This window comes from Diceros bicornis, unplaced genomic scaffold (assembly GCF_020826845.1).
Source record: "Diceros bicornis minor isolate mBicDic1 unplaced genomic scaffold, mDicBic1.mat.cur scaffold_122_ctg1, whole genome shotgun sequence".
Taxonomy (NCBI): domain Eukaryota; kingdom Metazoa; phylum Chordata; class Mammalia; order Perissodactyla; family Rhinocerotidae; genus Diceros; species Diceros bicornis.
Window position 1 is genome coordinate 217,707 of NW_026691042.1, and position 6,000 is coordinate 223,706.

Consider the following 6,000-nt stretch of genomic DNA (forward strand, 5'->3'; position numbering starts at 1 on the left):
TGCAATGGCTGTGCCCAAATAAAATATGACAGCTCTCTCCTAGGGCCTGTATGTCAGCAGAGGGAGCTCGGTAACAAGCCGCATTATGCTTTCGGCTGTGCATACTGATTGCAAATTGTGTGGGTTCTCCTCGATGCCATAATAAAAACAAGGTGTTTGTGTGTGTGTGTGTGTGTGTGTGTGTGTGTGTGAGAGAGAGAGAGAGAGAGAGAGAGAGAGAAATAGAGAATTTCATTCTCCCAACTGATTATGAACCTTATACATAGCAAGCAATGGAGAAACGATGCTCAGATTTCCTGTAGCAGAGGACACACACACACACACACACACACACACACACACACACTTACACACTGACAGGCTAATGGCTACTTTCCCAAAGAGTGGTTAGAAAGAAGTAGTAAATGGGACTGTGTTGATGCTGGGAGAAGACCCGGGCAAAGATCAAGATACCCAGCAACATATCGGATAACACATAATTGGCGGGTCACAGCCAAATGAGTGTAGTCATGCATTGCCGGGCAGGCCTTTGCCGGTGATAAAGACACTTGTAAACAATTCAGTCCCAGAACATGGCAATAATATGTTGATCCGGCGTGTAATGAGGTGTCCCTGGAATCAATAAGCAGTCCTGGAGAGCAGGGAGCAAGGGCAGTGGCTGTCTTTTTGATGACCTTCCTTACCACGGAGGACCCCATCTCCCCTGAAGAGGACTTTTCTCATTTTGCAGCCAGCTCCGAGTGTCAGAACTTCCACTCGCAGCCAGCAAAAGAACAGCCAGGCCCTGCATGCTAATGAAGTCCAGGCTACTTTGCACCTTTTCATCCGCACATTATGCTCTTGACTCTGGAGAAGGTGGGAATTAGGCCGGACCCCAGTGTCAGACCGCCTGTTGGCTCGGCTCCGGAAAACTGGTAATTGAAGCTGATGACTGATGCGAGGGAGGCCTGAATTTGGAAATAAACAGTTTCAAGCACTGCATGTCATTTCTAGAGAGACTGCTGAGAGAATGGAAATGAGCTCCGTTTCTTGAATCTAATGCAGTTTCTCAGCAGGAAAAACATCGTCTTTTAGACAACAATGCCAGTCATTAAGATTTAAATGTTCTGGCGATAATAGAAGAACTGGCCTCCCTGTTCACAAACAGCACTTATGTAAATGTCTTTCAACACCCAGATCTACATTTAATCCACGCCCAGAAAGATAACTGTTTCGGCAAGCGGAACCAAATGCAATTCTTAGTCTATAAAGATCATTCATAAGGAGAGAGAGGGAAACAGTAAAATTGTTTGCCAACACATCACATAGCGTTGCCCATCAGCGCCAGCGACAACGACAACTCCCTGTTGAAACAATGAAAGGACATTCGGAAGTCCACAATAAAACACCCCGGAGCCACGCTTTCCCTGGTTCTTTTTGCACTGCTGTATTTCATTCCAAATAATATGCCATCCTGGCCTTTTCTGTGGAAATGGCATGAATATTCCCTACATTACATGCAGAATCTATATTTGGATGGTGAATCTGTTTAATGTTGCTATAGAAGCCCAAATCTGAACCCATTCACTTGTAATCTTTTAAAAGAGTTCTTCGTCATGCATTTATTTCATTTTCTCTTAACATTACTGGGTTGTCAAAAAACCCCAGACCAAACACGATAAATGGTTTAGTCCCTTCTCTTCAGTCTGCTGAGATTAATTGGACGTTGTGTTGCGTATGCAAAAAGAAGGGCTCGTAACCCATACACAGCCTTTTGTGTTTTAAGAGGCTTTAAAAATCATTTTTACTAGACATCCCTCCAGCCCAGTTCTTTCTGTGCAGGTGAAACACCTTCAGGAAGAAAATTACAAGCCTGGAGAAGAGGAGAACAAGGCCAGTGGCATTTATCGTGGCAGGCCGGAGTGATTCCTGAATAACCCTCAGTTTGCTCTTTTCTCTCTTCTCTTCCCTACCAGAAGTGAGATTTCGATATTTTGGGCCTTTTTCAATTTAATGGCGACATACGGGATTCTCACAGCCAGTCTTTGGTTTGTTAGCGACATCAAGGATATCAGCACAACTTGAGAGAAACCGAAGACGGCTGGGGTGTTATTGTCACTTCAGTTTAAAGGTAGCAAACCTATCTTGCAGAGGATCAACACTGAATTATTTCAACATTTCAAAAATATAGATAAGCAATGCATTTCTAATAGCGTGGATACTTGTGGATACTGGGTAGGTCAATGAATATTCAGCAATCTTTTGCATGACATAAATGAAACTCAGTGAGAAACAGGTTAAATCTTAAACACACACACACACACAGAGGCACACCTACCCCTCGCTGTGACAATGTTGCTCCATTCTGACTTTATTCCTGTGTCTCGTGGGGTCTCCCATGACATAATGGCTAAAAAAGAGGGAGAAAATTGGGGTCACTAAAATGCAATAATGGTAATCTCAGGCTGTCTGTGCATGATGTACACGTACACTAGGAATTCAGTATTTATATAGTGATTCCTTCTGTGTCCAGTGCAGTATTGAGTTTTTTGAAAAGCTTTCATGTGTATTTCCTCACTGGACTCTCATCACAAGCCTATGGCACAAAAGTCTATTTTATTAACATGTAAGAAATGGGAGGGGATAGAAATGATGTGATTTTTCTGATGTCACACAGTAAATACAGTGGTAAAGCCAGAATCAGAACTTTCTGTTTTAAACATTTGCCATCGTGTTCTTTTCTATAAATCCACATTCTCCTGTGTAGATACTTTTGATAAAGTTATGCAGTATTAGGCTATTTCTACTTTTATCCTTCACAAGTACTACCTCTTCTGTTGCTGTTACGAGGTTGAAATTGTTCTGACTTGGAAGCAGGAAGTGCAACTCCAATTGTCCTGAGGAAGAATAGCCAAGAGCAAGATTTTTTCCACTCTTTAATGGCCACTGGTGGTGACTACTATAGTAATAGCATCCTTATTGTGTGGAGAGTGTTGCCTGGATAAGAAGCAGTGATTCAGTATAATTTAAGGGTCAAGAACCTGGGCTTGGCTTTGGTTCAAATCTTGGCTCTATCACTGTGTCAGCAATAACAGAAAAGGAGAGTGGGTCATTTCTCGCTCATGTAATGGGAATTCAGGAAGTCTAGGGTGGAAGAAAACAGGCCCCATGATGCTTTTAGTGTCCCAGGTTCCATTTGTTTTTCTATTCCACCTTTTTTAGAACACCGATTTCATCTCCAGGTCACTTCATGGGCATATGATGGCTGTGCAGTTTCAGTCGTCTCATCTTAAGGAGGCGGAAAAGAGGAGGGCAAGGCAAAGAGCCAGGTGAGTCATTGTCCTTCCAAGCAGCTTTGCAGGAGGCAGCTCTACCCCTCAACTTGTGTCTACAGCTCATTGGTAAGAACTTTCCTATGGCTATTTCTACTTGCAAAGAAGGCTGGGAAGTGCAGATTTGAAGCTGACATGTTGTTGCTGCCTCCACAATCTGAGTTCTCTTACTAAGGAAGAAGAGAACAGATATTGTGTAATTAATTGGAGGAAGAATTTGCTGCCACAAACACTGACTAGATGTGTGAATCCAAGCTAGTTATCTAACTTCTTTAAGTCTCACTTTACTCATCTCTCACATGGGAAAAAATAGTGGCCCCTTCCTCACTACCATACCAGGGTTGTGAGAATAAAATGAAGCGTTTCACGTAAAGTGCCCATTACAGTCTCTGGCACGAAAATGTTAAGATGTGGTAAGGTACCTAAAATGAGGTATGAAAATATACTCAGCCTTACTAGAGATTAGGGAAATGCAAATTAAAACCCCGAAACGGATATCCTTTTTCTCTCCCTTCCAACTGACAAAAATTAAAATAAATAATAGTGTACGATGTTGGCAAGTTCATGGGGAAATGAGCACGCTCATAAACTACTAGTGAGATTACTGGGACAGTGTTTTTGGAGGGCAATTTGGCAGCAATCCTTCTCCTTGGAATCCACTGTAGGGAAATATTTGCATAAATGTATAAAAAGATCTGTCTGACGATGGTAATTGAAGCACTGCTTGTAATAGGAAAAAATCCAAAAGCAACAAAAACTGAAAATATCCAAAAGAGGAATGTTTAATTAAACCATAGTACATCCATGCCATGGCTTATTATGCAGAAGATTAGAAGAATGAGGAAGATCTGTGTGTACGTAGAGATAAGGAAAGAAGAAAGGGAAGAGATATCAAGACCTTGTTATGTGAAAACGATAAGCTGCAGGATGACATGTAGGCTGTGATATCATATATTTAACTCATACTCCACACTGTACTCTAAATCACTCTTTCTCTCTCTGTCTCTGTCTGTCTGTCTCTCTCTGTGTATATGTATATGCAAAGAGAATTCCAGATTAAACAAAAATCATCTTTTTGTTAAGTATGTATATACTTCTGGCATCTTCCCTAAATTTTATTCATGAAGTTGAGCAGGGCTTGTCCCACCAATCCACCAGGTTCTGACAGCCATGGGGATTTGTTCAGAGAGAGGTTCCTAATTCAAGTTGGTCCAATCCTCATTCTCAGGATTTTTGCCAGTATTCATCTTTTGGTTGAAAAAAAAATGTAGACAGATAGATAGATATAGATACTTGTAATTGTATAGCTAATGATCTAGAAAGAAATGCACACAATAAATAATGATCACCTCTGGACTCAGAGCAGGGGAATGGTCAAAAGAATTTTATCTTTGGCCTTCTCTATAACGATTTATCTAAATGATTTTTTAAATGTACATTTTTATTGCAATATTGTTGGGAGGCAATTCTCCATGGGTCTCATATTTATACTGCATGTCTTGTGAGCAGAGGCACTGACAGCTTTTCTTCCAGAATATCTGTTCAAGGATGTTTGCACAGCCAACAGCTTTCAAAGGCAGAGAGAGGGTCTCCCTCTGAGGCAAGGGCGGGTTTGGTTGCTGTCCAGTATAATAAAGATAATGTCCACCTAAAGGACCAAGTTTGAGCAGTATTTGCTTGCAGCCCTTTAAAGACTGAGATTTCCTCAGCTCAGAGTTCCTCATGTCTGATGCAAACCCAGTGTGTGCGTAGCATCCACCTGGGCCCGCCTTCGTGTCACCCCCATGGTCCTTGAGAGTCAAAGGGAACTGATGCAAATGTGAAGCTCATGATTCCTGTGAATAATGAAGTCCTTTGTCTCTGATCCAGGAGTCTCTTGTTTTCTGCCAGCATCAGTGAGATCATGGCAGGCTAAGTTCTCAGCCCCTTCACAGTTCTCATAAATGTAACATAGGTATTGAAAAGAACACGTATCGTTAAGAGGACAGTTTGATGAATTTTCACAAAGTGGACTCATACATGTAACTAGCACCAGATCCAGAAAAAGAGTGTTACCAGAGTCACAGAAATCTCATTGATGTCTCCCTCAGTCAATACCCTCCCAAGGATAACACACTCGTGCTAGCAGCATGGGTTAGTTTTGCCTATTTTTGAACTTTACATAAATTGAATCATGCAATCCGTACTCTTTTGTGTCTGGATTCTTTCTTGCAACATTATGCTTATAAGATTCATCGATATTATCACAGATTGTTGTAGTTCATCATAATCAGTGCTCCGTCAATAAACCACAATTTATATATCTATTCTATTGTTGATGGACATTGCATTATTTCAGGTATTTTACTATGTAATGATTTCTTCTTTTCCCTAGTTTTATTGAGATATAATTGCATACATCACTGTGTAAGTTTAAGGGGTATAGCATAATGGTTTGACTTACATATATTGTGAAGCGATTACATAGAAAATTTAGTTAGCATCCATCATCTCATATAGATACATTAAAAAGAAAAAGCAGAAAAAGAAAAAATTTTTTTTCCTTGTGAAGAGAACTCTCAGGATTTGCTCTCTTAACAACTTTCCTGTATATCATACAGCAATGTTAACGACAGTCATCGTACAGTGCATTATATCCCTAGTACTTCCTTATCTTATAACTGGAAGCTTGTACCTTTTGACCACCTTC